This window comes from Temnothorax longispinosus, chromosome 3 (assembly GCF_030848805.1).
Source record: "Temnothorax longispinosus isolate EJ_2023e chromosome 3, Tlon_JGU_v1, whole genome shotgun sequence".
NCBI lineage: Eukaryota > Metazoa > Arthropoda > Insecta > Hymenoptera > Formicidae > Temnothorax > Temnothorax longispinosus.
Window position 1 is genome coordinate 21,181,328 of NC_092360.1, and position 26,993 is coordinate 21,208,320.

The 26,993-nt window shown below is 40.1% G+C and overlaps 1 protein-coding gene across 1 annotated transcript in view; it reads right to left on the reverse strand.

Annotated features, from left to right (window-relative positions):
- The window catches only part of LOC139810478 (uncharacterized), a 352,879-nt gene that overhangs the window by 168,711 nt on the left and 157,175 nt on the right, over nt 1-26,993 (reverse strand). The window lies entirely within an intron of this gene.

The window sequence follows — 26,993 nt, forward strand, 5'->3', positions numbered from 1 at the left end:
TCTTCATTTCGTCCCGTGGCGAAAGAAATCCTAGCGCGCGGTCACGTAGGTTTCTCGCGTGTACAGAAAAATCCACGAACTTAATTCCGCACGTGAACAGTCCGAACTGGCTAATTCTGCGGCACGATGCCCGTGGGAAATTAAGTGGGATGATTGATACACATAAAAAAAAATTAAGGCGTAGCCGTTGCTAAGAGTAAAGTAACTTCGGGATAACATCTTGCCGTTATTCCCTTCGCTTCATTTTCCCGCAGATTTTTTATCAGAGAGTTATACAAATTTTATTAGCGCTCGTATTTGATATCGTACATTTAGCAAAAGTATTTGATATCATTTAACAAACTTAAACAAAAGCTATCAGATTCTATTTATCATAATAATTACAATAAAAATGTATAATTAATGCTGAAAATAATATTCAATTTTCGTAATTAAAAAATTTTAATATACTTCCAGATGTATCTTCAGACTCATTAACAAGAATGAAATAATGAAACAATAAGAGAAAAGAGTAAATATTACCTAAGTTGGTGGAGAAAAATGGAACGTATAAAACGGGTTCAAAGCCCGTTATTTGTAAACCTAATGTACACTTGTAAATGTGAGTACGCTTGGTAATTTCGAGGGTGTTTTACGCGTTTAGTAGGTTTCGCGGAAAATTATTCCCCGGAGGCGTATCGTGAATGCGAATAGCGATGAGAAAGGACGCGTCATGGGGAATCATGCAAATATTTCATAGTGCATAAAAGCGGAAAGCACGCCAATTGCGAGACACTTGAACTCCTCTGTCTCAGTTGTAAATTTGCTATTAAAAAAATAATGCCTACTTATCGATCATACACATCAAAGTATTCGGAAAAAAATCTGCCCGGAACATAAAAGATCTGTTTTGCATACACGGAAAGAATATGGTTTTGCTGAAGATTCTAAGAAATTAGCTATTAGATATACGCAAAATGTCAAAATTGTTTACAGAATTATTACCATACTTTAGCGACTTATTAATTATTTTAATCTTTCAACAAAATTATTTTCAGATCTGTATCTAGCTAATTTTTTAAATATTCCAGAAAAACCGTTCTTTCTGTGTAATTTTTCATAATTATTTTGAGCAAAAGTTTCAAAATCAATAAATTACCATTTTAAGCGAAATATTTCTTAAGGTATATACTGTATAAGGTATACCTACTATATAAGAGATAAAATGTCGTTGGTACATAATAATCAAAATTTTATAACTATAGCTACATCGGAATGATATCTTATTCGATAATGTTCAGCATATTAAAGTGTGTGATGTTCTTTTATGCTATTATCAGATTTAGATGTCAATAATCTCAATTTCAATTGACAAGCTAAAAAATAATACATTCAATTATTTCCTCAAAGAATAATTAAATGGCATTCTACTGAACAGATTTAGCTCGATAAAACTATCGATTAAATTGCGAGAAAGAAATCTCAGGCGGAATACGACTGAACTGAAAAGAATTCTGGCTATATATAGTTAAATCATTTTATCATTTTATATCCGAGTCGACCGTAGGAAATGCCACTCAAGAAGAAAGGGACGCGGTGGAGGAGTAGCGGTGTGAAAGCAGCCGGGGGTGGTTCAATGAAAAAGAAAAGCGCCGCGTAAAATGTTCGAAGATATAAAACTCTTCTGGTGTTGGAAGTTATACCTATTAAAGATTAATAAACCATCAAGGTGGAAAAGAGCCAAGATGGTGGCCATCTCTGATGGAGGGCTGTAAGATCGGCGCAGTGGCGGGGGATGAAGACACGAGGAAAAAAAAATACCGAGTAGATAGGGGGATGAGCAGCTCTGGCCATTTGGCTTGATGCCACCGTCTCTTGAATTATTTACAATTTTCTTGCGAGCTCTTGCAAATTCCGTTTCACTGACAGATTCTTATATGGATATAAGAAATAAATAAAAGCATGGCTTGACTTCTTAAGAAAATAACAGACGAAGGGAAAAATTTTTGGATAATTTAGATGGATATTTCTGATGCAAAAGCGGTTATTGAATTAAACTATGTGAGAATCGTCTTCAGAGCGATCACAATTTCGAGCAAGAATTCGTAATTTTGAAAGTATATCAATATCTTAAACGAATATTAAAGTAGAAAATTTTATGCAATAAGTTACAAACGATGGGTAGCATTTTATTTTCGTTTATATATTACATTTATATGACTTGTCACGAGGACTTGTCAGCTTTAGAAGTTTTCCAATTCAGACGTTTCTGAGAATTTTAGAGTAAATATCTCTGATATAATTTAAAGGTAATAATTAAATTAATCAAACTGCATAATTCGAGCTTTATTATTATTATCGTCGATGATTAAATAATTATTAAATAAATGTAAACGCGATGCCACATTAATATATCAATATTTTACTAATTGTAAGTAGTTATATAACCATCGGTAAGATATATTAAAAATTAACGGTAAAGAGAGATTCTGTAAAAAAAAAAAAAGAAACCAATATCCCCTCGAGAAAACTTTCATGCATGATTCACGTAAAATTTGGCTTGAAGCCATGCTATCTCAAATTATTGACATTTTCTATTCCCGAAGTATCTAAATTTATTTTCATAGCTGATTTTCACTTCGTAAAGTGCAGATAAATTAAGCATATACGAATAAATATCAGTATAAATTATATAGTTCTTATACGAGATAAATAACTATTATATTAAATTCCCACGACATAATTTCTATAATAATACGCAAAATAAGCAAAATATCATTAGTCATGTAATGTTGCCTTTCTTTATGGGGTATAATGGTATATCATCTTAATCATATATTGTTCTCTATTGCAATCTATAGTATTAACCCTTCGCAGAATATGTGTAATTCTGCTGCTTTCGTCGAACAAGTGGGTCTTTTAGGCCAGTTAAGATTTTCAAGCTATGATGGCGCCATAAAAAATCTAAAAAAATTCAAGTATACTTTCAAAGGCTTTAACCCTAGACAGACTCACTTATTTTTCTCATACGTGAATGACTCATTGGGGTGTCACGATACCCCAAACTTGTACCGCGTGTATAATATTTCCAAAAACATATTTCTTTGAACATCTGAAGTAGAGAAAATGACGAAAAACTGTCGGATGGGAAAAATCGCAAGAAATGGAAAGTAAAACAGAAAACAGATTCTATCGATTATTATTTATTTGAAAGGTAGTCAAAAGTTATAAAAGTATATGGAAACAGTAAAATTAACTCTACAAAAACTTTGCAAAGTTTTAGTCAGTTGCTGTGCAAGAACAGCAAAAATGAAATAATTGACCGAATCTTAAACAATTATATATGAAACAGGGGTAGAATTTTCCGGGGAGTGCTATAAAGTATATAATTTTTCGTTACCGATTTTCACAAAAAATCTGAAATATACTTTACTGTGGTAAATGTCGAGCGTAAATGACTCACTGGGGTGTCACGATACCCCAAACGATTTTCATTTTCGGTCACAGCTGCTGCACGGATCTAACGCACTCGCTGAATCACAGAGGTCGATTGCCGGATGACTAAACTGAATTATGGTTAGGGTTTCGGTATGAAAACTAATCTTCCTAAGGCAGGGGCTCAATTTGAATTTCGCGTGGGGTCCTGTAACACCCCAGTGAGTCTGTCTAGGGTTAAGAATTTATTTATACCGTTATATATACCTGAGTCTTGTTTAGGTTTTTTTTATAAGTCTGTAAAATCTCCGTAAAATTCGAAATAGAAATATGAATGAGGTCTTGAAAGCCCCACTTGTTCTGCGAAGGGTTAAGAATTTTTACTTTATTTTATATAACATATAACGAGCAGTGTCTATTCTAAAATAACACATATTAAATTGAACAAGTGATTAATACTCTCTTAAGTTTTCCCGAAACTTAAGAGAGTAACTCGAGCCAATCTCTCACGATGGTGGAATTCGCAGGATTCATTATTACACTTAGGGAAACTCTTAATCCTACATTTAATCCTCGACATTATTCTACCGCGCATCGGCAGCGAACCGATCGGCGTCCCCTTCCGCATCGGATACCAAATCGGCGGATATTTCCGACGTGTTATCCGGCGAAACGGGATACCCTATGATAAATAAACGATAAAGTCGGCCAACTGTAAATCCTGCGGGGTCGGTCATTATCCCCGTTTAATCGAATAAATCAATTAGCGAATCGGCCGATAATGATAATGAATGACTCACGGCCGCGGCGACGCGATGCGGCGCGGTGCACCGCGGCGCTTGCTGTGTCGTACCGTGAGACCGTGCCACGAACCGCCTTTCAGCGTCATCCTGTTTAATGATGTTTTAAACGACGTTCTCTGCATCGCCCGGCGCTGCATTTACTCCGAACGCGTTCGCCCCTGCTGGGGATGCGAAACGAAATTTACCACTCGCCGACAATGGTGCCGCCGGTCGGCGGTAATGGTGACTTGAAGGCACAAGCGTGGCTGTAATTGAATAGTCGGAGTTTTACGGCTGTTTGCACCTCACTCGTTCAACGATGAAGGGAGTAATTTGAACGTAAATTTTGTACATCTTTCTCCTTGAAATCTCGCAACGCGAGTGTAAAAGTCGCGGTCAGTCGCGCGAGGTGAGTTCGAAGTGAAGAAAATTACGTCTCCGTGTTTTCATAATTTTTAGCAACATTTATTTTACTCGTTTTATGTTATGCTCCAAGTTTCATCGGAGAGAAATATACAATGTATTTTCTACTTATACATTTTTTTTGTTACAAATTATTATTTTTATTATATTGCGTAACATGCCTGATGTTGGAATTACTGGCAATAAAACACTCCAAACACCAAATCTAATATTTCAATGCATTTATATGACGAGTCTTAAATGAGAATATGGAGCAACTTTTCCAAGTCAATCGGGCGTCGTTCTCAGGAATAACTTTCAAGCCTAGAAATAGCAGACTTATAGAAACTAAAGCGTCGCGTGCGGTATATCAAGAGACATGACGACTCTTTTCTGGTTTGGCAACGGCAGTGAACTGTGGGCTCAAAAAATAACTTTGACGTCGTATCTCTGGCGGAAAATATTTCGGGGATTACCAGGTAAAACGTTGGCCTAAGCACGTAACCGAAATTTATAGAGGAACTTCCGCGAAGTGTCATTTCTTGAGGTCGGGATTAAAACGGGTATTTCGCGAAACACAACGCGCGAGAGAGCGAACTAGTGAAAATCTTAGCAGTTGAAACTATCGACAAAGAAATCACGCCAACGAGGGATGTTTGGCGAAACTTCCCCTCAAGCAGCTGCGTATTACTCCTTGTCCAAATTACGTACGCCCTTCTCGTAATTAAAACGAGGGGAATTAAAATGTACCCTTTGCGCGTTTCGGCGCGTTAATTAATCCAGAGCTGAGCCAACGCAGAGATTGAGAGGACAACGGTACTGGCGAAAACGTCAAGTAGGCAGAAGTGCGTAAAAATAAAAGAAAAAATATCACTCGCAATTAGAAAAAAAGAAAAATAATGAAATAATGATTTATATTGAAATTTAACGTTTGTGACTTTCTCAGAATTTTAAATTTATCGATTTATTTCAGATATGTTCGTGTGACATATTGCTTGGGATAATGTTACGAATGTTATTCGTATGGAATGTTTTAATTCACAAGTAATTGCACAAGTTTCGAACCAAAAAGCAATTATGTAAGAAAAATGAAAGGATTTATTTAGCACGTTATACTGTCAATTAGAGTATTTTCCACTAATGATCCTCGTCAAACACGATGATTAATTTGTAAACAGCGGAGAAGTGTGGCAAGAGAGTAACACGAGTTGCGGCGTGAAAATAAAAGAGCCATAAGAATATCATTCGCGTGTAATGGCGCGCAGTTAAGAATGACCTGAGAAAGATTGGCAGTATTTCATATTTGTGGTTTCCCGGACACACTCAATAGGATGAGAAAACTTTAGTTTTGGGGACCATTTTGCGACCCCAGACCTGCTTTCATGAATCATACTCTCACCTCAGGGGACTCATTCTGGATTATGAAATGTCTCTGTAATTACATCTGTGGCATAAACAAATTAATGTTGCCGGCCGATCCCCATATACTTGAGATTGTTTTAATTAATTTATGTGATATTTCATGTGTATGTATAATGTATACTCTGACCTTTTAGATTCGTGAAATATTAAAAGTAAGAAAATAATTTATTAGCATTTTATTCTTTCGTTTCATGTTAATCTCACACACGCGCGCGCACACATAACATTGCATAACATTTCATGTTTGGTAAAAAGAGAAATATCACTAATAAAAATAGGAAAATATCCCGGGCAGAGGAACTGATAATGTATACAGCTAACGCGGAACGCGGACGATGCATTGATTTTAGATTAAACCGTAACAAGGAAGATCGAAAACCATTTCGTGGCCACTCACGATCACTTATGGTACTCTCTCAGCTATCCGATTAGGGATTAAATTATGACGTATTTCGATGCCACATGTACGTCGCGGATAACGCATGCTGATGGTACATATACGCGGCGACACAATACTAATTTATGTCTCTTTGCGTCACGCGCTGTGCGGCATTGGTCAGAAACGCATGACGAATATCGGCGGAATCATCCGAGGAAATCGTAATGATGCATGATGCGACAGATAAATAAATCATAAATGATACAGGCACGTATAACGAGGTAGAATTAGACGCCTCTGTCACTCGATAACTGTTGCAATATATTGCAATAAATGGCATTTTTTAATTAAGAAAATATTATGTAAGTGAATATCTTTCTCTTCGGTCATAAAAATACTTTCTTACATAAAATATGTTAGATTTATAAAACACATACACACACATTTGCTGGAAATTACATGTTCTATTGATACCGTCAATATTAAATATACATATAAAAATGAAGAATATTTCTCCGCGTCAGATATCATCGTGTTGTATCGTCGCTTAGCATAATGCTAATAGAACATAATCCTACGCTCAGGTTTGAGAGACACTCACATTAAAGTGTCCGCATCCGTCTGGTGCTTGTGATTGACGGTACGGAGAGGGTTAAACAATAGCGAGAGACCGAAACACGATCACGCGATGTTCGCGTGATAATAATTACATAAGGCATCATGGGACATCTGAGATTTATGACGCGCATTATGTATTATGTATTGCGGTATCACTGTATGCGGCACATAAAGAACCGTGGCGACCGAACGTATATGACGGGAGGAGGGGGGGGGGTTCGACAAACACATCACGCGAAAGAGATCTATCTTGCCGTGGCCCAGGGCCACCGCGTTCATCAACGCAAATAGCCTCTTTATACCGCCGGCTGATGCGTCGGCTGATGTGGGGTGCCGGCGATGCGAAATGGCATGTATAGCTTAACCTCGGCTCGGTTGCGCGCTTCCGCGCACACTCTCGTCCGAATAACGGGCCACGGCCCCCGGGGAAAACGCGAAATTGATTTTACCCTTGATTTATGCAAGGTGATCGTTGAAAAAGTATGCGCCTCCGCATAAAGGCCCGTATCGACGCGCCGCCGCGCCGCGTCAGACGTTCTTACCAAAACTCGCGCGACTATCGACTCGTGCCCGTGTCGTTTATTCTCATTGGCAAAGATATACGCGTGACAAAATTCCATAACATTTAGTTTTCGGTGAGAAAACCGTTGATACCTTTTTCACGGGCGCTGTTACCAGTTTGGACGATTCTCACGGAGAGAGCACTCGATGATCCCAGAAACGACGTTAGATGACCGTCTACGGGACTATATATCGGGACTACGACGATTGTCGAAACAACGTGCTGCTACTATTAAATTCTATGTAGCTGGAGCGTAACATGCTGAAACTTAGGTCGGGTGATATCACGGCCGAGTACACGCTTAACGAGTTTGTATCTACATACTGTAACGCGCGTCGAACGTGTCTCGCAGTGGATTTTCTCTAACAACCAATCTCCTACCATAAGCATCGAGTTCTTGCGATATAGCAAACGTTGTAAACATAATCTTTCTACTTCCAGCGTGTTGCAAGAAATCTATAATAATGTCGCCAATCCCAAGATTTCACATCGGAGACAGAATTCAGACGATAAAAATATATATACGTGAATTTACCGTTATTATAATCTGTTATCTTCTTCGAGGATATTATAGCATTAATTTTGCCGACGTCGATTTATGTAGTGCGATATTTAGAAAACGTGCTTTCCTAAAACCTGATATACCGTACCGACGGCCGACGGCCAATAATACGATCGATTCTTGTGTACATGGCGAACAAGCTTGTATCTACAGCGTCCATAGCGTACATCGTGTAGATCGTAAGCGAGAGTAGCTTTAGCTCAACGCGTTATCAGGAGCGGACTATACCTGCCCGTAAATACCTGCCGGTGCTTTTAAGATTTTAAACCAAGCCCGCGGCTCTATAAAGGTAATGTAGGACGAGTACCTGGCTAATGCAATCAGATAATTCATACGACGGTAGGATATTATATATACATCCAATAATTATGCGCAAACGCAATCTGCTCTCGAAAGGCGGTATGAAGGAAAATGTTGTTCAAAGGTAAAAATGTTTGTTATAATGAAAAAAGCTGGCACGGAAAAAATATGTTTAATTTGCTGAATCTAAACTCTTTACAAACGAGCATTACGATACAATTGCTGGAGAATAGCGATCAGGAACGCGTGATCGGCGAAATCGTTGGGAAACGTCTCGAAAGGTTGGACAACGAAAGGCCATTTCCAAGTGGCGAGCTAATGTTCAACCATTGGTATAGTCTGGGCAAAACCAACACACAGAGAACACCCACGTTTACGTACATGACTGGCTGATGGCGCACAATCTATACGCGATGGTGATAAATCATGATTTATGATAACAGAAGTTCCATTGAAATGAAATAGGGGCGCAGTTTCACCGTCTGTCGTAAGACGCTACCAACGCGCCGGTACCTCCGGAGATTCATCGCTCACGCCACATGGAATATTTTATACAACTTACATTGAGTTCTTTCCAAAATAAATTTTGGATTAAAGTTTAATTTAAATACCAATTAAAAACATTGATCGCGGATCATTTAAATATGCTAACTACATATTTTGATCGATAAGAATTGATCAAAATATTTATCCGTCTTCTTTATTATAATAATAAAACTGGAAATTATCGTAAGCAAAGAAATATATAAAACAAAATTATTTAATGTAACGTTAAAATTATATAAAAATATAAAATATAAAATGTCTTATGTGTGTCGCAATTATAAACTTCGCGCGCGCTTTGAATAATGTTTATATGCCGAGAATTAATATAAAAGTGTAAAGAGAGCCGCAGGAAAAAATATCGACAATATTTATGCATTAATATTGATCGTACGATGTATTCCCTTTAGAACGTACAAAACTCTCTTTTCTCGGCGGGGCTCTAAATTTAAACATCGACTCGATGAAATACTGCAATTTCTGTGTTACACGTCCTATCTCTATCAACGAGTCATGTTCTCAATGTTCTCATAAACCGTTATTGCAAACAATATACCGACTCCGTTTATTTATGAAACTGCACATCAGTAATTCAAAGGCAAATTATATTAAACAATATAAAGCAGACATTGCGTAAACACCGTAAATTATTTCAATATTTCCTTTTCCGACGCATATAATGTTACAATGCGGTCGGCGATACCTCAAACACTGGTCGAAAGCATTCGCGTGCCGTTCACGAAGTGCCGAACAGAGGGTACCTTTCGCCCACCTCCGCGTCGTGTTCGCCCGGTAAATCCCAAGATCCCATTACCCGTGTCTCATCCATAGTGATGCAGATTACAATAACAAATAGGCGGCAGGGTCGTGGCCCTCTCCCGATATCGCGGAACAAGAATCTCTTCTTTCTTCTCCTCGCCTTTACTTCGCCTCTCTCTTTCTCTCGCATCCACTTGTCCCTTTCTCTTTGGATCCTCCAGCAGCCCCACGAATCCGAGGACACTCTCGGAAACGGAGCTCTGGCTGGAAGAAAGAAGACCCAGGTAGCACGAGGTGGAAACGAAATCGTGACTTCGACCACGAGTCAATTTTCAGGTGTAATGTAAATGCTCCCGCAGGACAATGGGCATCCACCAAACGACGACGTCTCTCTCTCTCTCTCTCTCTCTCTCTCTCTCTCTCTCTCTCTCCTCCTCTCTCCTCTCTTCCACCGCCCCGCTGTGAAATGCTGACTCCTGCGAGGAGAAGCTGCAAAAACTCGGCGCGAACATCGCTTCTCGTGTCGATCGATTCGGTTGATTTAGTTGGTTCTCCGGTGGGTAACGTGAATTCAGCTCCACGATCTCTCAATTAACAGAACGGCCGCCTGCAGGCCGTGTGTTCTCCAGTTACTTTATTGGAACCAACGTATGGGATAACTGGATCTTGCGCTACCAAATACATTTCAAATACCAAAATTCGATATTGGTAGCAGCAAAAAAAAGAGATTTTTTACATATCGCGTGGGTTTCCGTAATTTCACGTAACAAAGATACAGACTCATTTTTCACGCAAACAAGTTTGAACAATTGTAATATGCAATAAATACACATACATTAGGTTACATATCTAGTATTGTAATTGATAGCACAACTAATTACTGTATAATAGTGTCAAAAAATCCAAACTACGTGTCGCACTTTTCATCTCAAGCTTGCAAAAGATTAACGACGTTCGTTTGGACAGCGTGGTGAAACGCGCTTCCACGGCTTTCACAGTTTTATCATGATATAAAAACTAAAGGCGAGGACATTGAATATCTGAAGTGTTACGGCGGATGAATCGCGATATGTATATAACGGTAGTAAGGATCTCTTTGGTCTCACCTTGTCCCGCAAAACTTCGTTTTGAAAGGAATCTATGAAAAGGCAGAAGGTATTAAACCGGATTTCTCCGGTATCACGACGCGATTGGAAACTCTATGAATAATAATGTCTTTATTTATATACTTCAAGAGAAAGATAAATTTCCCTGCGCTACGGAGATCTCTTTAAAACGGAGATTTTCACTCCTATCTGTCTCACAAAACCCCTCTACCTCTGATTATCTCGAAGAAGCGCTGGTTCCAATTAAGCGTCTTGGATCTTCCCAGAGGAGCAGAATCGATTGCGAGACGACATTAACTCGTCAGAGTCGGTTCACGTACACGTATTGACGATTCTACTGTGCCACGGAATTAAACGTCTCGATTAGATTCCTTTCCTCTATGAGGATTTCCTCATTGCGCTCCGGATCTCAATTGATCCATCAAAGAGTAGAAGTGTCAAGAAGAGGTTAGTATTTTAACGTTGAACACGCTTTAATATTTAACGGAAGCTGTAAATTTTACTTCTACTACTTCTACTAATTTTTGCCAGTGGTACGTAATATTTTTATAAATTTGCTCAAGAGCATAAATCATCTTAAATCCACTTGGACGATCATAACGTGATAAGTGATGTCCGATGGCTAGCCGTAAGCAACATCATAAACGCTTTTTCTCCGACGATATTTACTCGATCACGGCCCGCTGATAAGATTATCTGTTGTTATTACTCTGCCATACATAGGGTCGTTATAAACTTTCTTACGTGAAAAATAAATCGTATAAAATGAAACTCTGTGTAGTATTAGTATATAAAAAACAAATTTTTCAAAGGAATTATGGTTGATGTATATTTTCGTTGAAAATATCACATATTCTGATATATATAGCTTATTATCTTTAAATGTCAAAAAGAAACGAAGAAAAAAGCTAATATGAAAAAGAAAATAAAGCTAAAAAATTAAAAAGAAAGCTACCAAAAGCTACCAAAAGATACCATGAAAATATTGATATATGAAGCTTAAAAACATCGTAAATAAAACCGTGATGCTAGACGCCGAAAGCGTCTATGCGCCTATTTCCAGTTGTTTGTTAAGAATCTCCGCGCCCGTTCACGAATTCTCATATTTTTCATATGCACTTTGGATTGTGCGCAGTTAGATATGTAAAAAAAAAAGAATATTTATAAATATAACATATAAACTCAGAGGAATGATGGAAATATCATTCGTTGTAAAAATATGATGCTATCAAAATGATTGACGAGCGTAAAAAATATAGCCGTATATTGTAAAAGTAGAACACTGTAGTTTTTCTTTCGCTTCACTATGTCATATTTTATAACATGCATACATACATGTAAACACAAACACATATGTATAATTAGTTTTCTTTATTCAAGCCAGATATGAATGAGTACCATTCTATTGTTTGCCACAGATATTTTCAAGCTTGTTATTTAATTTTCTCTTTATTCCTTTGTAACCAAGTTTATGTGCAACATTTTGTATAAACAAAGAAATATTTCAATTACATTTTTTGTTTCAAATTTCTTTTAAAATATCCTTTTTTCGTGTATTTTAAAGATCCAACTCGGGGAACCTCTGTCCCATTACTTGTGTCCGAGCGTGGTGACTTCTCTTCATATACATGTGTTGCGCACGTGGATTATACACATTGTATATGGGACCTACAGTTTAAGGCCGATTCCGAACGGCTATATTTTTTAGAGAAGTTCTCTTGACAAGACACACTCTCGGTGGCTTGCCATTGCCTTCCGAGAGGAGAACGAGCGAATATAATTTTTCTAGCTCTACCGGGAATCGAACCCGGGATCTTTGGCTGTCAATAGACCAGTGCGCTGTCTACTAGGTCACGCTCGTCCTCAACTCGAGGAGTATAATAATAATAATAAAATAATTTTCAACGTAACATTATCGTAATAGTGTTCCACAGATACAAAGCAACTTGTAAAAACAAGGGGCTAATGGCGACGAGTATACGAGAGGCGCGAGGTAGGTATCCCGTAGGAGTAAATGTTTGTGGTTTCCAATGGGATGATGTTTACTGTAGAACAACGCCTATGGCGCAAAAGGCAGACTGAGAATTAGAGCAGCGATGCAGGACACGTCGAGCAAATGCAACCCGGCTAATTCAGTGAGATTCCTGGGGGAAGAATCTCCATCTATTATCATGACGAGAATTATTCTACGAAAGAAAAAGATAAAGAAAAAACAGATGCATTATAAGGCCTTTAGAATACAGGCCATCGATACTGTCTTTTGTAGAAACACAAAGGAGATGCCTTCTTTGATAACCTCTTGTAAAAGTTATCCAAAGATTGTATATACTATGAGAGAGGTCGAATGTGATAGATACTCTTTCAAAGTATTCCTCCATGTTTGATCGCTGCAAAATATACACGACGATAGATGCAATATGTTAAATGATTCCTGACAAAATGATCGAGAAAACGCGATTTCGCAGTCTGATTCTGAATTGCGTATATACATGCGCAGCACATTTGCCTCTTACTTGTCGACGAAATTGTTCCGCGACCGTAATATCGTTCTCAAGCGGTTCCGAGCCGGATAAGGAGCTTCGGTTTTCCGCAACATTTACATTCGATTAGAGTAACTCGCCGTAGCCCTTTAAAGGATGCATTTCCCGCATCTTCCCGTATGTCTTACGCTAGCCTCGTGATCTAGCGAAAGCACGGTCGCGCACCGCGACGATTTGCTTACTCGAGGAAGCAGCGACGGCGACTCCTCTTATTGCAATCCCTCCATTGGAAACGAATTGGAAGGATATCGGAATACCTGCCCTCCACCCCCTCTTTCCCTTCCCTACCCGTTGGCAAACGTGCAGCCGGGAAAAATGCAAATCAGCCGGCCCGAGGGACGTATTGCCTGCGCAAGATCGTATTCCGCCCTTCTCAAATTTGAGACGTTGCGGGGGAACTTGGTGTCCGCGATAAAGCGGAACCTCTCTATTTAAACTCACAATCAAGGAACAATCGGAAGCGGGCAAATGACGCTTGGATATATATTTTCAACTAGATTGCGGTAATCCGAGGAAGAATCAATCGTGTCTCGGAGATACGTGTGTCGCGACGTCGCGACGTATCGAAGAATAGAATTCTTTCTAGAGATCGGCATAAGTTTGTAGCGTCGTGCCACTTTGACGTAGCAGCCCACATCGGGTTTCGCGCTTCGAGAATTAGCCCAATTCCCCGCATTCCTTCGGCTTTCCCAGCTTCAGCGCCAGCGAAATTTCATTGTTACGCCGCGCGCCGAGTTAGCGGGAGCCAGATTCGGCATACAAAGCGGCTAATCCCGGACGTTGAATGCGAATCGTGAGTTCGCCGTGCGCGTCGATGCGACTAATAACTTTGTCCAGTTGGCTACCAGCCCTCCCTACGAGAAGGCTGGATTAAACTCGGGGTTTTGAATTATATATCGTAGAGAGACGTAAGCGGTTCGGCCGCGCCGAATGAGAGAAAGCGGGGCACCACCGGACGCCGTTTTCCACGCTGCTTTGGAACAATGAGCCGCGAAAAAGTAATGAAACACTCCCAACGCGGCCGCCGGGGTGTTCCGGAGCTAAAGCAGCATTATCTTTTTCGCGGAGAGGACAGGAAACGACCCCCTCGCGGACGACTATTCTTTTCAGCGGGCACGGAGAGAGCGCCCGGGACTCTTCTTCGGGATTTATCGCGGAAGGAAGAGCTGCCGGGAATTATGAAAACTTGACTGGCTAGCGGCAAAGGATTCTCCGGGTTTGCGCGCGGCTGTTTTTGAAAAATTTATCGCGCGGCGCGTCGTCCTCTCGCGCTCGGCTACAGTCCGCGGTGTAACATCGATTTCTCGATATTACTTCTTCTTCGTATTATCGCACGATGTAACTTTGTTATATAATTTTAGAACGTTTCCCTTCAAACAATAGAATGATTATATCGAGAAGTAGACGCGATGCAAAATGGATTCGGAGCTCGTCGACGTCCCGGAATGTTTGATAACCCAAGCGCGCGCGAGATGGAAGACACGCCGCCGCTGGTGCGTTTTCCATACACGCTCGGCAGAGCGTGTGCCTGTTTTCTCGTGAAGTGCACAAGGGCGAATTCAATAACGGCGGCCGGAAAATGGAGAAGAGTCTTTCGAGACTCTCAGCTTTGAAAAGAATTTTCGTACATACAATAAATAATATGACGCGGCGGAATACCTTTAGATAGAAAGGCCGATCAAAAGAGCAGAGGCTCTTCCGCGAAGAGAGACCACTTCAACGAAAAAAAATAAAGAGGCGATATAACTTTTACGCGCGAAAAATCGCTTGATATTTCCCGGCGAACACAACCACCGCCGCTTCCACACGCATATCATGAACAGAGTTTTGCAGGATCGTGCAAACGTTCTAATTTAAGCTCGCGCTTGATTTTCATAGCTTGATGTTGAAACGACGAATTTCCAGAGTTTGTCGAGCTGGAAAACAGCTCGTCGAGCGCGCCCAAGTATAGTTCGTTAGGTCGAACGGATGCCATCGCGTTGGAGTACGTTAATGCATATTTTTACATGTATTATATGAAAAAGGGAAGCACATGTGCGCAGAGATCACTATATTACACAAGATAGGGTGCAAAAAAATCCTTAAAAAAAAGTTTGATGTTCCATTGAGACATCTCATGATAAAAATAAAAATGCACAAGCGTATTGTGTGTATACACCGTATCTTCGTTTGCAAACAATTGCGACTTCGGACGATGTATTATAGTGCCGCGTGCGGATTTTTATACGGCGCTCCCCCTGGCCGCCCCCTGGCAGCGTAACTTTTCGACGAACCGGCTTCGGCGCGCGGTTATGACTCTACTCCGTACGATCACTATAATTACGCGACGTCGCGGTGGCTATTAATGGCTATCTTATTGCCGCATCTAATTGCACCTGCGGACTGCTGCGGGCTGTTTTCGGGGATCCGCTCCGAGAAAAGAGTCGTGGACAACCCGCGTTCGCGCGCAAAACGACCGAGTAGGTATAGCGACCTCGAATTCGTGAATTTCATTTTTAACCCTTCTTCGCCTGAAAAAATGTTAAAGTATACTTATATTTACTACAAATTATTTTTATTATACGTGCAACCGCCGCAAACTTCATTTCAACGTTCTGTCGGAATTTTCGCGAGTTTTCATGCACACCGTATAATTACCGCATTCCTCCGAAAAATTATTATAAGAGAGACCCAGTTCGAGAACGTCTATGTGTAGGCGGGCGGACTATTCCGCAACACTGTAGCATCTTTCGCGGGATAGGAATTTAAATCTACCGTGAAGTTGCGCGGATTCTCGCCAGCGTCGAAGTATCGTGTCACGTATTTTTTCGAGACACAATGTGCCGTACTCGAACAGCTTCTTCGCATTGATTTCTCTGAACTTTTCCCACAAAATGCGTGATTTACAATTCTCAATCTTAAGCAGAATAAAGAAACAGGAAGACAGAATCTTCGGAATAAATCGAAGGTTTTAACGGCAACCGGCCCAGATGGTATTCAATCTCTTCTTTCTGTATCTCTCAGCAGTAAAAAAAATACGCGCAATGATGTGATCGAACGTGACCGGAAATATTCGCGTAATTGCTACAAAATCCTATTACCGTAAAAACAATTTCGTAGCTAAGCTGAGAATGTGGAGTTATATCTTGAGCTTAACCCTAAAGGGTCACATCCCTTAATAGAAAAAAAATGTCTAATCTGTTCCTCCTCCTCGGCAGATCCCTAATCTTTTTCTCGGTGTTTCTCTCTTATATCCATTTTTCGAGGAGATCCATATATAGAAAAAGAAAGAGGGAGAGAGAGAGGGGGGCGGTAGAATATGGACAAGAAGCAGGGTGGCAAGATATTAAGCTTCCGACGTTCGATCGCATTTCAGATTGCGCAGGGCTCGAATTCCACACGGGACTGAATGGGATCCCATTCGCTATACGGTCGTATAGAAGCGGGGGAGCCGCGGGTATATATTCCGCCTTTTCCGTTGGCGGTTAATCCGCTTACGCGGAAAAATTTCGATACACCGCGCGCTTTGAATATATACTTACACAGGTGCATGCGTGTGTGTGTGTGTGTATGTGCGCGTGTTTAGATACATACATATATGTGTATATGTAGGGGGAAACATATATATATAAGCCGTAATCTCTTTTTCGGCGAGCGGGCAGATTCGCGGAATGGTATAGATAGATGTATGTACGTATAGGTGTACGTGTGCGTAGATATACAGAGGCCGATTGTGGTCGCAAACGTCGTAGACGTATTTACTTGCGGCGGGGAAAAGTTGGTTTAACCGAACCGGCTACAAAGGTTTTCCGCTCGATGCCGGATTCTGGATATATTTGGAGTTTCCGGCGCGGATTTGTGGACGGCTTGAATTCACCGCGAGCGAACAGCAGGCAGATGATTGAACGTTTACCGGAGGGAAGAGATAAAGGATATGTGTCAAATTTATTCAAGAATAAATAAATAGATTGAAAAATAAATTTATTCTCGAAAAAAAGGAGGAGAAACGTGACGAATAAAGACGAATCTTGTGCTATTTCTTTTAGAAATCCGTGTGAAGAAAAGGATTCTACATTTTTATATACATACGCGAAAGATTTCAATTAAGATATGCTTGTTTTTTTGCAATTTTATTTATTTGCGTTAATAATCAACATAAATAGTTGCATCTAATTTTCGTTATAAAATGTATTGAGTAATTTTCTGCCAAGTATTAATCGTGACAAGAATATTATCAATGCATTTAACAATGAAATCCGATCTTTATTAGGAAGACAGAAGACAGGTAGGTACGTGTGTGCATGTTTATAAATCCGGCAATGAAATGAGAGGGCTTCCAAGATAGACGTAAATAGACGTTATTCGCGATACTTATGCCGTATTAGATGCAAGGCATGAACGGACCGGGCATTACCGTCGGGATCACGTAATCCCTATGGTGGTGAAAAGCGAGCGTTCCGCGCGCTGCAATGGGCGCGCGATCGGCGAAAGCGCGATTACACGCAGCGATAAACTAAATCGGCCGGAACACGTGCGAACGGTTTATCAAATTGATTCACGGCCTACTAATGTCAGTGATCGGCGATAGGCACTCGTGTTCCGGGAACGATTGTGTGAAAATCACCATGTTGTTCATCGCGCGCGCGTCCCACCACTCGACGATACGCGCGTTGAAAGGCGCGCTTCGAGAGCCGTTAAGTGACGCAAAATATTTCGCGATTGACCGATAACGCCCGGTGACAATCAAGAGTTATGAGTTTCGATTCAGGAAGAAACAGACATCCGCATGAAAATTTTAAATCCGGTTTGTTTATGACCGATTACTGTACTGCTTCCGGCTATCAGAAATCACATAGGTATACGACTACATTTCCTCCTGTCCATTTATTCGCGCATTAACAGACAGGAAATAAACTTAAACAAGTGAGAAAGAATTAATGTATAATGGAACGGAAATTAACGCAAAAAGTTTGATATTATAAATTCAACGATTATTAAAAATAATCATGAATTTGTTTTGCGTGATCAAAACCCTTTTATAACACATCTCGATAAAAATTCCATCATTTTTCCAATATGATTAAAAACGCGACAAATTTTTCCCACTGAGACCTACCCGGCGACATATAAGATCTTCTTTTCATGATTTATTGCAAACGTCGCGATCTAAGAAAAAAAAACAGCTTCAGAGGCAGGAAACGGCCGGGCGCGGGAGGATAATATTGAGTCGCACAATCACAGCGGCCTTTTCGCGACGGCGACGGCACTGGCCCCGTACGTGTGCGCGATCGTGTGCACGCGGAATCGGCGGTATTCTCCACGCGTCAGCGAGACGGCCAGCACGGCGTCATAACCGGCTTAAAATCGCCGGTTGAGCACAAAGGCAACGCACGACAATGATGCCGGCGCAGTCCAGTACCGCGCGGGCATCAACAGGCCCGACAATACCCGGATTATCTTCGGCACGACAAAGCCGCCTCGTAAAGCCAACCCAGACAGGTCAGGCATGCGTCCGCTCGATCGCCCAGTATGAGTAGCGTAGTCATCGGCACGTGTACGATAACGCGGTAGTTTCATTCCTATTTGCTGGTACAAGCAGACGTGAGAGCGGCGTCGTTATTGCGTTTCTCCAACTTTCCTCGAAAGCGAGAAAGGATTTACAAAAAAAGAAAACGGCTCTTTCTGTGATCCGCCGCACAGTATTATATCTGTATTGCGGATACAAAGGGTCTTTAATTGAAAGGTTTGATCAAGATTGCTTTCGCTTCTTTCCTTCGCGTGTATCGTTGACTCTCTCCTCTCTTTTTAGTTCTTTCCTTTATATTCCCAAAGACGTCTGAAGAACAGACGATGCGAGCGAACGTAACTTACAAAATACAATCTCCGAGAGAAGCGCATTTACGGAATAACGCAAATCACATCAGCGGAGATGTAACGCGGGACGTTGCGGAACGGACCCGCAGGAGACATCGCCCCGATCGCCTTGTACTTGCTTGTACTTCCGCGGCGCGCTTTTGTGCGAAGGCGACGCACGAAGAGGCCTAGGCCTACGACTCTCGTTTGCGTGATTTATTGGCGGACATCGGTTGTGAATACGCTGGGCGCTAGAGATAGTGAAGAGAATTGTCCGGCGATTATTCATATCCCCATTGTCTGGAAGGGCTTGCCGAGAAAGACAGCTTTTCCCATTGACCGGACGACCGCGACGGTAAGAAGAACCGCGTGCTCCGCGCTACATCGCGTTGATTTTAATCGGAGAATGAAATTTCCGACTTCCGAGTGGCGTGCCGATGCGCACGATAGCGAGACACGGTACACACAATATCGCTTTGAATTTCGGGTATATCGCTTTTCCGTGGTATTCCTGCTTTGTACATGGTAAAATAATAGCTTGCCAATTTATCCGACGTAACGAGATAGCATCGTATGCCATTCGCGTACTTCATTTTTTCAATATATCATTTTTATTTCTCATTTTTGAATACCGCGACATTTGGAAACTCCAATCTTTTGCTCATTTTGCTGTGTGAATTTCTCTTTGCGACACTATCATTGAAAAACATTATTCTATAGCAAAAAAGACGTATATAAATCTTTATCAAAGTTAAAATTATCCACTTTTTTCTTTTGCAATAATTGACTTCAGTATCTAATTTATTATTTTCAGAAAGTTTCAATTTTATAGAAAATTATTAAACAAATATAATAAAGCGGTAAAAGGCACAAATAGTGAATAAAATTCAAAGAAAATTTTTCAAGATTATCGATTAAACAGCTATGGGAATTAACTTGATCGAAGCCTTCGTCGGTCTCGTGTCTTGGCTCCTGGTGCTTCTTCGCGCACACGTTTGCCGACTAACAATGAGAGTTGGTCTGAGAGTTCTCCTCCACGGTTCCTCGTCTAAATGCGTCTCTCGTGTAAGTGCAAGTTTCCATGCACATGCCAGATCGGACAACGACTTGCAGTGACGTCGACACGATTTCCACGATTTAGACGAGTTGTCGTGTCGAAAATCAGAGCTTACATTCCGTTCCAAGAACGCTTATTGTTCAAATCTGAAGTGGAGTCCCTCAGAAAATTCATCCATTTTTATTTATTCGCTCGAATCTTTTAATTTTCTTCAAATCCTCTGCAATCTTATTACAAAATCCGCAAGAAATCCAGGGAAAATAATTATCGGTGCAATCGAAAGTTCAATTAAACGAACGCTATGTACACACGTCTCAAGATATCGAAACTAAATCTATCGAGATGATATTTTTCGCAATGAATTCTTTACAGTGATTTAAAAGAGATACTTATTAACATCAAAAGTTAAATCGATAATTGATTTAATCATGTGAATTTACTGTTCCAGCAAAAAGTTGTGTTTTAAGCCCGACAAATAATCTACGCGCAATTTACTGAGTTGGAAAACATATATAAAATTTACATAAAAACATTATTATATTAGACTACCAAGATCCAGTTCAACCGAAAATGGCAGTCTTCTCTAATTAATTGTAATAAATCTATCAAAATGAAAATCCTAAAAACTTCAACAAACATTTCGGATTTCAGAATTGACGAGAAAGAGGGAGGCCCTTCGCGAGTTTCGAGGGTTTCGAGTAGGGATTCAAGGGTTCGTTCTGACTGTAGCTATATCTGGTACGGTTGCGGAGGCAATTACCAGGAGATTACTGCAATTGCGAGTGAACGGCGCTCCTATACTTCCGAGGACATTGATATTCAACTAGGAACACGCCGCTGTAATTTCCCGTGACTATCTCCGTCTCGCCACTTCTTAGACGATTTCCTTTTGCTTTACCGATCTGGTTCAACCGTTCGAATTTCATAGTTGATAATTAGCAGTAATTAATAATCAGAGAGGAATAACGCGTAATGAATCGGAAACACCGCGGCACTTTACGCAACACTTTACGTTTCGTGACCATTAATTTTCACCGGTTCGCGATTAATTTTATGTAAATCGCAAGCGTCTAATTGTTCGATCTGTTTAATTCGTGTATAAGTTGTGACGTATAGAACAAATGATTAATTAACTAAAGACTCTCGATATTGGAATTAACGGGTAACGAAGAAAATTATTAATCGCGATTTGTAATGTCTATTAAATTATTAATTAAATGTTACATAACGTTAACTCGCACACAACTAACCGCGTTTAACTCTCAAAGCCCTCCATTTTTCCTTGTTACATATATAGAATAAGCGATTAGCAAGATAAAATTGGCATTATTTAATATTCACAAGCAAAAATTAAACGCATGAAAAATTTTGCATAACGAGTAAAAGGCATTAATAACAAATATATAAAAGTATAAATCCCATTCCACAAACATATTCGCGTAATTGAATGCTTTCAGAAATTTTATTATTTATTCCCGATCGTGATGGAGATCGGCAAACGTATTGTACAATATAAAAGAGCAAAATCTTTAATATATCCCAAAAGACAGAATAAACGTTTACTTATTTCAAAAAGTGGTTTACAATATCTCGTAAACGATGTTGACCATCAAGAGTACAAGGAGTTCCACGCGATCGACCTTCCGAGTGTAAATCACGACGAAACGTTCTACTGAAAAGGAAGCACGAAGCGCCCAAGTATCGTATGTATACCGGTCGCTTCATCTGCGATAAAAATGTATTAGAGAATCTTATATTCAGGACCAAACCCTTCTCGGCGAAGATAAAGCTGAGCACAATGCTTCCTGGTACGTGCCTGATCTGCATGCCGAGGAGAAAAACGCGCCTCTTGCCACCCTCTATGTCACCTACTGCCGTTTCGAAATCCACTTTTACCCCTTAAGCAAACCCGATCAGCGTGTTATCCAATACAGAGTGCATTTGGCAGGATTTACGAAAGAGTATGGCTCATATGTAATATCCATATTTAATTTTGGGTCAAATAATATTATTTGTTTAACAATTCAAGAATCTAAGAATAAAGGACGCTAAAGGTTGCATATACTTTTCATCTGACTCGCGTGATGGATAACAGAGCGAATAAGCCTCTTGGTGGTTTAAGCCGTCGTTTAGTTGAACCCCAGTGTTCCTCCTTGATACATCGCCTTACTCGGTAAACCGAAGACGCTACGAAACACGATCGTGAAACGCTGTTACGTGGTACGTACGTTATGTGAGGGAAAGACTGTCCGGGCGACACCGGTAGCAATGACACACGACTGCTCGTAAAACATCGCGGGAAAGCGCCTTAAGGTACCGGACGTAGATACACGTACGCGGTTTATGCTCCAGATTCCCCAGCCTTCGTCTCGGCCACAGCTCGGTTATCTGTAGTGTCGCGAGCTAAAACTCTCTGTTTTCCCGTCGCTCCAAAAAAAAACCCGCCAGCGATCACACGGTTTTGGAACGGTACGAAAATATATATACCGATAAATTCTCATGAGTTTAAGTCGCATTCAGAATGCTTCTTTTAGGAGCTTACCTATATACGATCTCATCTTATTTTCGCGCAGAATACGTCAACGAAGAAGACCATAAATTATTTCATGTGATTTTCGCGTCACGCTATATTTACATTTTCTTCCTTTATTTTTTACAACATTTCGCCAAGTTTTGCAACATTTATTTCCTCATTAATGAGAAAGTTTGCGACTGCGTATTTTGAAGAAAATGTGTACGCGAGGAAGATACGATATGAAATATGAACTATATTGCCCATTGTATGTTATACTGACTACACAAGTTAATATATTAAAACAAACTCCTGAAATCTGCTAATTTTTCTCGCCCACAAGTTGAACATGAATAAGATTAATTATAACTATGTCCACTAAATATTGAATTTGCGCCAAAAATCACTTGTTGTTTCCATGAAATTAATTATCTTGCATTGAATTTGCATGAGCATGATATTAATATTCTTCATGTTTAGAAAAAGATATCGCAATTTTATTTATTTTATTTAAACTTATAAAAATTGTTTTTATATTACTTACAAGAATATTGTTAATGTCATAAAATACAATCGTGAATTAGCGAAATCATGTTTATAACATCCTACGAATGAGATCGTGAGATCGAGGAAATTTAGCATTCAAGAGGAAATTGTCAACAAAACTCACACAAACAAAGCAATATCTAATCATTTCATAATCAAACATCATCAAATGTTGGAGGAGCGTGATACCCCTAGCGATATAGATGCTATCATTTTATGCAAAACTGACTGAGGCTCAGGACCGAATGTAGTTCCAACTTCGAAATAGAATTTCATGAAGTTTCAAGCGATCGCGGGCGAACATCATTTCCTGTCCCGGGCTTTCTCAGCGACGATTCTACGGTCGATGATGGACTTTTGTTCGCGTGATTTCGGCCCGTAAAGGCGGACGTTTTCCTTTCGCGCATTGGACTTAAAATTTCACGAGGCACGTGACGCTGAAAAGAGCACCGAGATCGTTACTTCTAATTCTTGGAAAGCGACGGCGCTTGAATTTTGCGAAGGAAACGATTACATCATAAAGTAATTCATATTCCCAACTCGCACCAAATTATTGACTTTCAACGACTTCAGCAATGTGTGCATATTTCATTTCTCATTAAATAATAATTTTCTTTTCATAATTATGTCTTCTTGCTTAAAAATATATACGCGATATTTTTACTTAAAATATATAAATCAGAATATATATTTTTCTCTAATCTATATATTTCATTTTTACAATTATTGCATGTCTATTTTTATAATTGAATTACAAAATTCTATAGACTATAGAGATTTCCAAAGAGAAGCATAATCGATATATAGTTACAATAATTCCTCATTAAACTAACGATACGTTAAGTGATTGTTATAAAAACTATACCGTAGAAAAGTTAATAACGACATTAAGAGGAGGCAACACAACAAATTAAGTCGCACCACTTCGCCGTCATATTTAGAACACTGGCAACTTTGTTAGCTGCCGGTTAACTTGCGACTTTATGGCAAACAGCATCATTACGGTCCGCGAAACTTTCAGAGTGTTGTTCCTAAAGTCGATTCCGACGTTACCTCCGGCCTTCGTATACGTTTCACAAAAATTGCAAATTATTGCCACCGCAGGCGCCGCCACGGGAGCGCGGAGAAAAGAGCGAGGAGAGGAAAAGAGGTCTCGGGAAAATCCAGTTCGTTTTTATCATCCTGCCAGGCTCTTAAGCAGAACTGATGCGAGGAACGACATTTTCGTTAGCGGCTGAAAGTAGAGTTGATCTCGTCGTTGAGCAACGTCAGGATAAATCGTCGAGTTTAGTTTTCTCGTTTTAGTGAAAGATCTGTTATTTCTTTTGCTCCGCTTGCGCTTTTAATCTCCATTTCAATGTAATATTTGTATTTCTTTCACGTTCAAAAATATTTAAAAATATGTTGCTTTACTCCTGAGGCGATTGCGTCAGAATATTGAATCTATCGTTTTTTTAAGTCCAATCAAATTGGAGATAAAACATACGTAACAATCGCAGAAAAATAGGCAAATGTAGGAAAGAATTTATTTCGAAATAACTTTAATTGCTAATGGAGATAATCACAAAAGCTATATATGGAGCGCGAAGAAATAACGTCACGCAGAATAACAAAAGACGACGGACGATAAAGATTTAATTTAATTTAAAATAAAAACTTTCTCTCCTTCTCTCTCGCCGATGTAGGATAACGTCTCCTTCCTGTTTCGAAGATAAACCGGTCAACCTTTATCTCCCGCTCCTTAGCTCCAAAGAGTGCGAACCGCTACCCTTCCATTACTTTCTTTCCCCACCGCTGTCAGTGGATTCCTAGAACTTGATAAAATTCCATCTTTTTTTTCTCTTTCGCAGAGACCACCTCATTCCGCGATTACTCGCAGCGTCTGGAGATCGCTCCTTCAATTTTGTCAGAGAGTCGCGAACTCCCCTGCTGAAAACCCGGATTTAATCAACGTTTTGTCCTCCAGTTCGTATAAATTTTCTAATGATATCGGAGAGAGTTTGAGTTCCTCATCGGAAATGACAACTGCGGATACGCGACTGAGGTGCTTCTCTTTGAATTTCAACGTCTGGTAAAACATCTCGCGAACATCGAATAATTTTGTTTAAAAAAAAAAATTAATGCACGGCACGTATTGACAGGTCGTATGGGACAATGAATTTTATATACGATTATAAAATCATGTACGAAAGATAGCGGCTGTGGAAGGAGAACCGGGCACACATAATCGCAATTTATTAGCCCCGCGCGAAACATACGTCAAAAAGAAGCCCGCGATTACAGGGATTGCGCTACAAATGGTCGCAAATACGATTTATTAAGCCGGACAAAGCGTACACCTCTTGGAAAAAAAACCCGCCGCATAAACAGCGGTTACGCTTTAAGCGATGCGACCGTGGCGCGATGTCGCGATAAAAAGTACCGCTTACAGCGGCATTTGAAAAATTTAATGCAAATGGAGTTGCGCTTTATTGCGCCGAGCGGGACAGAAACCACCTAAATTTTTCGAAACTCTGATCTACGTTTCCTACGCTGGCGATGGCGCGTTGGCTGAGACATAAAAGTATAATTGCTGTCTAATCGCTTCGCGTCGCGCGGCAAATGCGTAACGTCGAACAAGATGTCATTTCTCGACCGCAAACGCAGAACAATGATGAGGAATGCTTATGAAGTATATAAAACTCACGCGAGACGCGCGCGCGCGCGCGCGTCCATTAAATTATGGTGTTACATTTTTGTTTTTGTTTACCGGTACAGATTCGCTACCGAATCATCCTCTCGCATTTTTGCCACCGTGCCAGATTACACGCACGATCTTCGCGTTAGTTCAAAATTATTATTGCACGAATATTTGTAACAACAAATATTCGTTCAATTTTTTGATATTTTTTTCGAGAGCTGCTGCAATATGAAAAAATAATAAAATCACTTTTCGTTACGGAAGTTAACATATATTTTTATTGTTATATTTACCTGTATTTGCGAACGATATTTGATGTTTGGTATCGAAAACGATACAGTTATACAAACATAAATATAAAAACATTTTTTAATCCGCAATATTTTATTTTTTTTCTCTGATTCAATAATTTCACTTTTCGAAACAAATTCTATTAATTTCATATTACGTTAATTAGTGAGTTTTCTATTATTCGTGTTGCGTACACACGTTGAAGATACCAAAAATTCACGTAGCACTTTGCAATAGCCAATACCTTTTACATTTGAGCTGGCGGTATATATTTATAATATGATGACTATAGCGAGACTCGACCTGAATCAGTACGAATGTCGTTTCAAATCGAGAGTGCTAAACATTCTCGCTCGACTGCATTTTCCACCGTTAAGCTCCTCAGGGCGGTAGATCGAAGGGAAGTCTGAAGTGCTTCATCGTCGGCGCAAAAAGCGCCATTGGCGCGGCGCTATCGCGTAGGGACCACCAAGTTTTTATTCCCCTCCATTACACGAGACCTTCCTGAATGGGCCGCACGGGAGAGGACGCACGACGGGTCATTACGCATTCATGAAGATTATATGCAGTTCAGGCACGTCGCGCGTGGGAAATTGGGCCGAGATTGTCCTTATCGTCATAAATCACGTTTGATATCGCCCACTTTTCATTCTCAGTCACTGTCGATCGTGAAATCTTTCAAATTG